Source organism: Phyllobates terribilis, unplaced genomic scaffold, assembly GCF_046119375.1.
Source record: "Phyllobates terribilis strain yellow unplaced genomic scaffold, ASM4611937v1 Scaffold_7__3_contigs__length_470593459, whole genome shotgun sequence".
Classification (NCBI taxonomy): domain Eukaryota; kingdom Metazoa; phylum Chordata; class Amphibia; order Anura; family Dendrobatidae; genus Phyllobates; species Phyllobates terribilis.
The window spans coordinates 462,974,423-462,986,932 of record NW_027362767.1 but is presented as its reverse complement, the minus strand read 5'-3'; the positions used below and the strand labels follow the sequence as shown (position 1 = coordinate 462,986,932).

The 12,510-nt window shown below is 48.0% G+C and overlaps 1 protein-coding gene and 1 long non-coding RNA gene across 4 annotated transcripts in view; one reads left to right on the top strand and one right to left on the bottom strand.

Moving 5' to 3' along the window:
• Nucleotides 1–12,510, top strand: part of DIAPH2 (diaphanous related formin 2) — a 2,453,123-nt gene that overhangs the window by 966,037 nt on the left and 1,474,576 nt on the right. The window lies entirely within an intron of this gene.
• LOC141155328 (uncharacterized) lies at nt 4,317–11,054 on the bottom strand. Its single transcript, XR_012247539.1, has 3 exons — nt 10,812–11,054; nt 10,620–10,699; nt 4,317–4,514 (listed from the first exon to the last, which is right to left on the bottom strand). It is a non-coding gene; the product is annotated as an uncharacterized lncRNA (long non-coding RNA).

Genomic DNA, 12,510 nt, shown 5'->3' with positions numbered 1-12,510 from the left:
AACTGACATGGCTGATGGACCGGGTCCTGTGCATCGGGTGGAGAGGGCGAGGACCAGCGCCGCGGTCACCCCATCCAGCAGCCACAGGTTACTGACATGGACGATGGACCGGGTCCTGTGCATCGGGTGGAGAGGGCTAGGACCAGCGCCGCGGTCACCCCTTCCAGCAGCCACAGATTACTGACATGGCTGATGGACCGGGACCTGTGGATCGGGTATAGAGGATGAGGACCAGCGCCGCGGTCACCCCGTCCTGCAGCCACAGATAACTGACATGGCTGATGGACCGGGACCTGTGGATCGGGTGGAGAGGGTGAGGACCAGCGCCGTGGTCACCCCATCCAGCAGCCGCAGATAACTGACATGGACGATAGACCGGGTCCTGTGGATCGGGTGGAGAGGGTGAGGACCAGCGCCGCGGTCACCCCGTCCAGCAGCCGCAGATTACTGACATGGACAATGGACCGGGTCCTGTGGATCGGGTGGAGAGGGTGAGGACCAGTGCCGTGGTCACCCCGTCCAGCAGCCGCAGATTACTGACATGGCCGATGGACCGGGTCCTGTGGATCGATTTGCACCAACTCTACTCACTAGGGATCTCTGACTCTTTCCTACTTATTAGCCCATTAAATATAGATGGGGAGAAAAACTCAAAGAAAATTGTGTCTTAAAAATTGGAAACTTTCACATGAAGTTTAATTAGTTGAGTAAGAGGAACACCTGGTCCACAGAAGGAGGATGAAATCCCAGGGAATTAGCGCCAGTCGTCTGCAGCTTTCAGCTTTCTTCGTATATAGATGTGTTTTTACTTTAATCTTGGAGCGCGTGGACTTAACATCAGTAAGAAGATATCGTAGGTATCACAGTGAATTCTGTCATTTCCACTTTCTGCATGGGAATTCAACGAGTCACCTGCCAAAACAATTATTAATATATTGTTAACAAGCCGTCCCAGGGTGCTTTACCAGCGCTCAGGAGAGCTCAAGTTGTCTCACTCGCACATTGAGGAGGAAAAAAGCTGACAGTCAGCGAGCGGTAACATCACCATCAAGGAGATGAATTCATCTAAATCGAAGCTGGCTGCAAGACAAGACTTAGGCTAATGCTCGTGCAGATTTCTCACCTGAGCTGCCCCGTCAGGATCCCTCCTAAACCCTCGTCACAAGGGCCACGTATTCCTCCAATCACATAACCTAACAGTTTCTGCAAAAAAAACACAGGGCACCTGATAAATCAGGGGCATGTGTATCATGGTGGCAGCTACTGGGCTTGTATGGGCCCTGCGAGAGAGGATCCTGCACAGGAATCTGCTCCTTGAACATGGGAAAGTTACTAGCCTAGACATAAGTCATGTAGCCAAGACGTAAGTAATGTAGCCAAGATGTAAGTCATATGTCCATGGAAACCCATCATTACAAATGAGCAGAAAGTTTTACTTGAACAAACTTTGCAATAAAGCCAAAACATGTGTCAGGAGCTCCCACAGCCACGACACCGGGGAGATCACGCAATATCTCACCGTGCCGTCACTATGTCACGGATTTCGTCTGGAATCGCGAGCACACGATCCAGACTACTCACTCCTTGGGCATCAGCAAGCACCAGAAAGCGTATGGCGTCACACCTCGGGATTCCAGCTCCAGGAATATGTGTGTACTCCCCGTACGGTTGCTGCCGGCTTCACGACAGCCCGATTATTAATATTATTCTCTGCCACCACCGTCCAGATTTGAAATATAATACAGGCCTGGGTGGACGCCTGTGTTCTGGTAGCATATATGGCTTCGGGGAGGGAACGATTACAGGACAAAAGAAACAGAACTATTAAATTTTATATTTAATCCAAAAGGGAGGCAGTGTTTAGGAAAAATATATACAAGGATTTTACAAAGGAGACATTAAAATACATAAGCAGTTACATAAAATAAAAGGATTAAAGAGGAAACTTACGCTATATGGTTCGCAGGGACGAATCAGTATAGGTGGAGGAGGGGCTCCTTAGTTTGATTTGAGCGTTATCGAACGTGACCTGTTGCTTATAGTCCTTATTCCCCCCTGGCAATGAGTGCTCCTCTATTCTCTATGGATTCTCTTATACGTAAGGGGAGATCTGCCCACATGCCCCTTGTGGTGACATCATGTGGGCTGGTCTCCAGCCTTTACATTTTTATTAAAAATGCTAACTTCTGCAATAACTTATCGCTCGTGATCGCAGAAGCTTGCAAACGACACAATTTTTTCCGTTCTGATTTTACCTTCATTTAGAGACCATGCATGATGTATTTTCGACCCATCATTCTGGTGCTTTTGCACTACGGCTCCACGCAGGTTTTCACAGTGACAGGGAAATATGCATATTGCTCCTTGGCTGATTCTGCCACTAAAAATATAGGTCCCATTATTATCGGAGTTATGGAACTTACAATATTCCATATTCCGTATTGGCTCAGATCGCACTGGGGCTGGTGGCTGGGAATTGTTTGTGAGTGCCTTTGAACTTAACAAGCTTCGTCTGCCTCTCTGTGTCTAATCACCCCCTGTGTCTGCCAGGGAGAAGGATGCTCACATTTTAAGTAGTTTGATGGCACCTCTTTGCTGCCAGCGTCTGTTTAAGGCCTTACTCATGACTGTGTTAATTGGGGCTTTATGCTGAGATTTTTATGGAGACCGTTCTTGTACTGATAAGTGGTGAGGGGGGCTTCAGGGGGAAAGTGGTTAATATCTCCCTGACATTAATATCTCCCTGACAACAGGCAAAACTTTCTGCTCACTTCTAATGATGGGTTTTCATGGCTACATGACTTACGTCTTGGCTACATGACTTGTGTCTTGGCTACATGACTTACGTCTTTGCTACGTGACTTGTATCTTGGCTACGTGACTTGTATCTTGGCTACATGACTTATGTCTTGGCTACAGGCTAAACTTTCTGCTAACTTCTAATGATGAGTTTTCATGGCTATATGACTTACATTTTGGCTATATGACTTACGTCTTGGCTACATAACTTACGTTTTGAATACATGACTGGTGTCTTGGCTACATGACTTGTGTCTTGGCTACATGACTTGTGTCTTGGCTACATGTCTTATGTCTTGGCTACATGACTTGTGTCTTGGCTACATGACGTGTGTCTTGGATACATGACTTGTTTCTTGGCTACATGACTTGTGTCTTGGCTACATGACTTGTGTCTTGGCTACATGATTTGTGTCTTGGCTACATGACTTGTGTCTTGGCTACATGACTTGTGTCTTGCCTACATGACTTGTGTCTTGGCTACATGACTTGTGTCTTGCCTACATGACTTGTGTCTTGCCTACATGACTTATGTCTTGGCTAAATGACTTGTGTCTTGCCTACATGACTTATGTCTTGGCTAAATGACTTGTGTCTTGGCTACATGACTTATGTCTTGGCTACGTGACTTGTGTCTTGGCTACGTGACTTGTGTCTTGGCTACATGACTTGTGTCTCGACTACATGACTTGTGTCTCGACTACATGACTTGTGTCTTGGCTACATGACTTGTGTCTTGCTTACATGACTTATGTCTTGGCTAAATGACTTGTGTCTTGGCTACATGACTTGTGTCTTGGCTGCATGACTTGTGTCTTGGCTACATGAGTTGTGTCTTGGCTACATGACTTACATCTTGGCTACATGACTTGCATCTTGGCTATATGACTTGTGTCTTGGCTACATGAGTAGTGTCTTGGCTACATGACTTACATCTTGGCTACATGACTTGCATCTTGGCTATATGACTTGTGTCTTGGCTACATGAGTTGTGTCTTGGCTACATGACTTACATCTTGGGTACTTGACTTGTGTCTTGGCTACATGAGTTGTGTCTTGGCTACATGACTTGTGTCTTGGCTACATGAGTTGTGTCTTGGCTACATGACATACATCTTGGCTGCATGACTTACATCTTGGCTACATGACTTGTATCTTGGCTACATGACTTGTGTCTTGGCTACATGACTTTTATCTTGGCTACATGATTTGTGTCTTGGCTAAATGACTTGTGTCTTAACTACATGACTTGTGTCTTGGCTACATGACTTGTGTCTTGGCTAAATGACTTGTGTCTTGGCTACATGACTTATGTCTTGGCTATATGACTTACATCTTGGCTACATGACTTACATCTTGGCTACATGACTTGTGTCTTGGCTACTGACTGTTCAATGTCCTGCGCAGGATCACCATGTCCACTGAGAAATAGAAGGGTTAACCTGTGGGTCTATAGCAGCCCAGGGACCATCACCGCACCGGCTACAGGGGCTTATTGCCCCCCAGCTCTGATCTTTGGCTTGTTGGTGCACTTCATGCTGAGAATGGGACCGTTTCCGTCCTGTAATGCTGGGATCATTCCACCGCCGTGTAGAGGTTCCGTCCGACGCTCCCCCGATGCAGCGCTCGCTGAACGTTCCCACCTTCCCATCTATTAGGATTGCTTTCTATGTACCATTCTTGATCTTTTCTAGTATTTACTCCCTTGGTTCCATCTGTAACAGGAGCAGGAGACATTGAGGCAGAGCATTAATAACCGGTGTCATTTTTGTGCTTTATTACAGTATTTTATGTTGTTTTATCATCTGTGACACGGAGCTAAGAGCGCTCATTCCATCTGATTCCAGATACATTGTATATTGTGCTTGTAATCAGTAATTACTGCCGCCGCTGAAGACGCTGCTCCGCTGCTGTTGTCTATCCCTCCTCTTCGGGAATGTTTTTATTGTGCCTTGTGCCAACGCTGGTTCCAAACATAACATTATTCATTTCTTTGTCAGCAGACAAGATAAACGGCTCCTCCGATCGCTTCCCTTCATCCTGACAAGCAGATAGTCTATCAAACCTCCGGATCCCACCATGTCAGCAGTTTTTACTGCAGCATTCCAGCGATTTCCTAGTATTCCCGCACATTTACCACGCTCTACAATGTCATTAATAGGGACAGACCATAGAAACATTACGGGTCTCCTCATTGTGAGCCCCTACAATACCCACCGGTGGCTGCGGCCGGCCAGGTCTGGGTCAGGCTTAGCTGCAGCAAAGGGTCGGATTGTTGCCCTGGCCCTTTATCTGACTGCCCCGGCCAAGGCTCATTGGCCTCCCCTGTAAGTTAGTTGGCACATGCCCCCATTTTTCCCCTAGTATCAGATGAATAAAGGATATGTTTAATGTTCGTGTCTTTTTACCAGTCGCCGCCTCCATCTCTGCTACATTAAGATTTTTTTGTGCGCAAATCCAACTTTTACCCTGTACAGAATCGAGATTCATTCAAGATTTCCGCCTACTCTAAAGTTTTATTCCCTAAAAAATTGTTACTAAATCTCTCCTGCGACTGCGGGATTAGTTTATTGTCATTATTTCACTATGGCCCCGAGGGCTTGTCACAGCACTAACCACGGAGTAGTGAACGCATACAAGAGCCCGTCTTCACGCAACAGAATATTACAAAGTGCAACATTAAAAACAACAAGTGCCGCTCGTCCTTTGGGATCGGAAAATGTATAAACAGAGGGAAAAATGTGTCCCTGATATTGGCTGCCGGCTGTAACTCAGCGTAATGTGAGATGAAGCCAGGACGGCGACTTCCAGCTTCATAGTCTCCTCTGATTTTCGGAGCTGTGATCCCGGATATGGTGAATGTTCTTGTGATGGTTTATTGGTGCAGCTTCTACCGGTCATCCGGTCTCGTACTGGTGATCACCATGGACTTAGGGATTGGTCACTGGGCCACGAGGTCTGGACCTGGCTGTTGGTTTAGACATTATTCCTGTAGGCAGTAAACTCACAGCAAACAACAACGGATCCCAACGGGTCACAATAGAGGGGACGTCCTGTCCTAGCGTCATCAGGTAGTGGATATTCTATTATAGGGTCAGCAAGGTGTGAACACGCACTGCAGATCCTAAATTGCACGACTTCTCTCCAGCCAGTGAGTGGACATTATTCCTTCCTCCACCAGGACCATGAGGTTGGGAATATCATATCATAAGGTCGGACCATCATTTGTTGGATGGGTTAACAGACTTAACATAAATAAACATGAAGTCCAATATGAGGGCTTTGCACAGCTTGAGATGAACGAGTCCTATGTGGTGTCCTGTCAATGGATAATGGGGAGCAGATTCAATACGATGCTGGCTTATGACCCTTTTCCCATACCTGACCGTCTAGTAACTTCTGAACATTCATGATTGGATGCTACTGTATTTATTGGATTAATTACTGAACATTAAACCACTGGGACAGGAAAGAAATGCATTACACCAGTACGTCATCAAAACCGCCATAGAGTTGTTCCTTGGAGTGGGGCTAGTATGACACAATGACTACCTGGATGTAGTGGGGTCTTTAGGTGGCATCAGACTTGGCTTCAGATAAACCTAAGAGGAGAAAACTCTGGAACCCCAAAACATACACCCTCTAAATCCTTTACAATGATCTGTACTTCGCCTGCCATATTTCAGTCTATACAGTGGATATTACACTATATGAAAGACTACAGGAAGGTCAGGGCAGGCGGCAGACAGAAGTAAAGAATCAGGTACAGACCAGATGGAACCCGAAGACAACACTGAAGAAAACCTTTGTACAGACAGGTGCTTACACAACCGGTGTTGGTTGTAGTTCCCTTATCCATATTGGTTGGGCAGAGACTCTGATGCGCTCTCGCCCTTTAGGGGTCAGCAGAAGCATGCCCTAGAGGTAGCTCCAGTGGTTACGTCATCCTAGCAGGAGAGTAGGGGAGAGCAGGACCACAAAGGTTTGGGTACTTGTCCACTGAGCAAGTAAAGGTAGGACAATGTCACGTAGAGCATCTAGGAAGAATTATGATAGAAGGGCAGTCTACTGTAAACCCGCCATGGATTATCCCATGATGTCACATGGAGATGATGGTTTTCCCCCCACAAAGTCACCAGGCATTGAGGGTTAAAAGACAGAAAACTTGTAAAGGCTGGCGGCAGCACTCTGATGTTTTGGGAGTTTGGTAAAGTTGTAGTTTATTGGTTATTTTTAATATTCCTCATTTAGTCAAGAAGATGATATTGATGGGATTAGCTCAAAAACATGAAGTTGTCATGGTTCTAGCAGAAATCGTGACAGTCTACGTGAATTACACTGGACAGTAATCGGCTGGACAAAGAATTCTCTGCTCATGGAGATGAGGCCATGGAAGTGATGTCTTGGGGATGAGGCTGTAGAGATGAGGTCATGGAGATGACGTATGATATCATGGGGATGAAGTCATGCAAATTACTGTATGTCATGGGGATGAGGTTGTGGGAATGAAGCCATAGAGATAAGGTCATGGAGATGACAGATGATATCATGGGGATGAAGTCATGCAAATTGCCGTATGTCATGGGGATGAGGTTGTGGGAATGAAGCCACAGAGATGTGGTCATGGAGATGACGTATGATATCATGGGGATGAAGTCATGCAAATTGCCGTATGTCATGGGGATGAGGTTGTGGGAATGAAGCCATAGAAATGAGGTCATGGAGATGACAGATGATATCATGGGGATGAAGTCATGCAAATTGCCGTATGTCATGGGGATGAGGTTGTGGGAATGAAGCCACAGAGATGAGGTCAAGTAGATGATGTCATGGGAATGAATTAGTGCAGATGATGTCATGTGGATGAGGCCATGGATATACTGTCATGGGGATGAGGCCATGGAGATGATGTCATGTGGATGAGGCCATGGAGATGATGTCATGTGGATAAGGCCATGGAGATGATGTCATGTGGATGAGGCCATGGAGATGATGTCATGTGGATGAGGCCATGGATATACTCTCATGGGGATGAGGTCATGGAGATGACAGATGATATCATGAGGATGAAGTCATGCAAATTGCCGTATGTCATGGGTATGAGGTTGTGGAAATGAAGGAACAGAGATGAGGTCAAGTAGATGATGTCATGGGAATGAATTAGTGCAGATGATGTCATGTGGATAAGGCCACGGATATATTGTCATGGGGATGAGACCATGGAGATGATGTCATGTGGATGAGGCCCTGGATATACTCTCATGGGAATGAATTAGTGCAGATGATGTCATGTGGATAAGGCCACGGATATATTGTCATGGGGATGAGGCCATGGAGATGATGTCATGTGGATGAGGCTATGGTTATACTGTCATGGGGATGAGGCCATGGAGATGATGTCATGGGGATGAGGCCATGGATATACTGTCATGGGGATGAGGCCATGGAGAGGATGTCATGTGGATGAGGCCATGGATATACTGTCATGGGGATGAGGCCATGGAGAGGATGTCATGTGGATGAGGCCATGGATATACTGTCATGGGGATGAGGCCATGGAGATGATGTCATGTGGATGAGGCCATGGTTATACTGTCATGGGGATGAGGCCATGGAGAGGATGTCATGTGGATGAAGCCATGGATATACTGTCATGGGGATGAGGCCATGGAGAGGATGTCATGTGGATGAGGCCATGGTTATACTGTCATGGGGATGAGGCCATGGAGATGATGTCATGTGGATGAGGCCATGGTTATACTGTCATGGGGATGAGGCCATGGAGATGATGTCATGTGGATGAGGCCATGGATATGCTGTCATGGGGATGAGGCCATGGAGAGGATGTCATGTGGATGAAGCCATGGATATACTGTCATGGGGATGAGGCCATGGAGAGATGTCATGTGGATAAGGCCATGGATATACTGTCATGGGGATGAGGCCATGGAGATGATGTCATGTGGATGAGGCCATGGATATACTGTCATGGGGATGAGGCCATGGAGATGATGTCATGTGGATAAGGCCATGGATATACTGTCATGGGGATGAGGCCATGGAGATGATGTCATGTGGATGAGGCCATGGATATACTGTCATGGGGATGACGCCATGGAGATGATGTCATGTGGATAAGGCCATGGATATACTGTCATGGGGATGAGGCCATGGAGATGATGTCATGTGGATGAGGCCATGGATATACTCTCATGGGGATGAGGCCATAGAGATGATGTCATGTGGATGAGGCCATGGATATACTGTCATGGGGATGAGGCCATGGAGAGGATGTCATGTGGATGAGGTTGTGGGAATGAAGCCATAGAAATGAGGTCATGGAGATGATGTCTTGGGAATGAATTTGTGGAGAGGATTTTATGGGGATGAGGCCATGGAGATGATGTCATGTGGATAAAGCCATGGATATAATGTCATGGGGATGAGGCCATGGAGATGATGTCATGTGGATGAGGCCATGGATTTACTCTCATGGGGATGAGGCCATGGAGATGATGTCATGTGGATAAGGCCATGGATATACTGTCATAGTGATGAGGCCATGGAGATGATGTCATGTGGATGAGGCCATGGATATACTCTCATGGGGATGTGGCCATGGAGATGATGTCATGTGGATGAGGCCATGGATATACTCTCATGGGGATGAGGCCATGGAGATGATGTCATGTGGATGAGGCCATGGATATACGCTCATGGGGATGAGGCCATGGAGATGATGTCATGTGGATAAGGCCATGGATATACTGTCATGGGGATGAGGCCATGGAGATGATGTCATGTGGATGAGGCCATGGATATACTCTCATGGGGATGAGGCCATGGAGATGATGTCATGTGGATGAGGCCATGGATATACTGTCATGGGGATGAGGCCATGGAGATGATGTCATGTGGATAAGGCCATGGATATACTGTCATGGGGATGAGGCCATGGAGATGATGTCATGTGGAAGAGGCCATGGATATACTCTCATGGGGATGAGGCCATGGAGCTGATGTCATGTGGATGAGGCCATGGATATAATGTCATGGGGATGAGGCCATGAAGATGTCATGTGGATGAGGCCATGGATATACTGTCATGGGGATGAGGCCATGGAGATGATGTCATGTGGATGAGGCCATGGATATACTGTCATGGGGATGAGGCCATGGAGATGATGTGATGTGGATAAGGCCATGGATATACTGTCATGGGGATGAGACCATGGAGATGATGTCATGTGGATGAGGCCATGGATATACTGTCATGGGGATGAGGCCATGGAGATGATGTCATGTGGATAAGGCCATGGATATAATGTCATGGGGATGAAGTTGTGGAGATAATGAGGTGTGGAAGGTCTTGGGCCACAATTTATGCTTTTCATTGCGATATGGAAAGGGCTGTTCAGGAGAACATGTTATGGAACGTAGTGAATATGAGCAGAAGATCTTATGGTTCACACCTGGTAAAACTGCCGACGTGTGACATGGATATTGTGTTCCCTACATGACCTGCAGTTACATTCCTACAGAATATGTTGGTCAGTATTCTCGAGCCTCCGGACGGGAGTCCTGTAAACCTCCTTCTGCGCGCCGGCGTCCTTGGCGCTCATTCTGAACTGTAGGCCCAGTGCAATGTCATTATCGTGGCGCGACACAGAAGACATCACAATGGGCCTAAAAATCAGAAGAGGTGCTGGGTAGTGTCAGCTAATAGGAGGCGGCGTACAGGACTCCCGTCCGGCAACCACGGACTACTGCCATGGCCGATGGACCAGGGTTCGATTTACTCATTTCTGGCAATAACTAACCTGGAAGCTCCGCTCCAGAAATCTCTCGTGGAATGAGCGATGTTGTAGACGTTCCTCGTAATCCTCCAGATCTGTAATTCCTGCAGAGGTACATATAACACATATCTTGTCATTTGTCAAATTTACCATTTTCGCTTCAATCAATAAATGCTGTTTAAACCAGATTTACATCATTCCTGGCCCAAAAATTACCCTTCACATCACGCTTGGCGGTAATTCATTGTCCCCTGCACCGTTCTACCAAATGGATTACACAGCGCCCCTCCCCCGCCGCACAGAAATTATTGGCAGTGATCTTCTAAACGGTACAATTATGGAGCTGTTATTAAATGTCAGGCTGCGCTCCCTGATACTGCAGCAGGAAGGAGGGAAGAAATCAATAGCGAGTTACATTCCCACCGAGCAGAGGGAACGCCGCCATTCTCCTACCGTGACGCATTATCTGGTTATAGGATAAATGTTACTGGACATCAGCCGCCCATCGGAGGGGAAAGCCGCTTCATTATAAGGAGCAGTGAGAAAAGCTTCAGCTCCTCAGAACAGAAGATATTCAGATAAAAAGAATCTCTGCCAGCTCTGTGCCAACGGGCTCGTTACCATCCTGTGCCACCAGCTCATTACCATCCTGTGCCACCGGCTCATTACCATCCTGTGCCACCGGGCTCATTACCATCCTGTGCCACCGGGCTCCTTACCATCCTGTGTCACCAGCTCATTACCATCCTGTGCCACCGGGCTCATTACCATCCTGTGCCACCGGGCTCATTACCATCCTGTGCCACGGGGCTCATTACCATCCTGTGCCATCGGGCTCATTACCATCCTGTGCCACCGGGCTCATTACCATCCTCTGCCCCCGGGCTAATCACCATCCTGTGCCACCGGCTCATTACCATCCTGTGCCACCAGGCTCATTACCATCCTGTGCCACCGGCCTCATTACCATCCTCTGCCCCCGGGCTAATCACCATCCTGTGCCACCAGCTCATTACCATCCTGTGCCACCAGTCTCGTTACCATCCCGTGCCACCGGGCTCATTACCATCCTGTGCCACCGGGCTCGTTACCATCCTCTGCCACCGGGCTCGTTACCATCCTGTGCCATCGGGCTCATTACTATCCTCTGCCACCTGGCTCGTTACCATCCTGTGCCACCAGCTCATTACCATCCTGTGCTACCGTCTCATTACCATCCTGTGCCACCGGCCTCATTACCATCCTCTGCCCCAGGGCTAATCACCATCCTGTGCCACCAGCTCATTACCATCCTGTGCCACCAGTCTCGTTACCATCCCGTGCCACCGGGCTCATTACCATCCTGTGCCACCGGGCTCGTTACCATCCTCTGCCACCGGGCTCGTTACCATCCTGTGCCATCGGGCTCATTACTATCCTCTGCCACCTGGCTCGTTACCATCCTGTGCCACCAGCTCATTACCATCCTGTGCTACCGTCTCATTACCATCCTGTGTCACCGGGCTCATTACCATCCTGTGCCACCGGGCTCGTTACCATCCTCTGCCACCGGGCTCGTTACCATCCTGTGCCATCGGGCTCATTACTATCCTCTGCCACCTGGCTCGTTACCATCCTGTGCCACCAGCTCATTACCATCCTGTGCTACCGTCTCATTACCATCCTGTGTCACCGGGCTCGTTACCATCCTGTGCCACTGGCTCATTACCATCCTGTGCTACCGGCTCATTACCATCCTGTTCCACCGGGCTCATTACCATCCTGTGCCACCGGGCTCATTACCATCCTGTGCCACCGGGCTCATTACCATCCTCTGCCACCGGCTTATTACCATCCTGTGCCACCGGCTTGTTACCATCCTGTGCCACCAGGCTCATTACCATCCTGTGCCCCCGGGCTCATTACCATCCTGTGC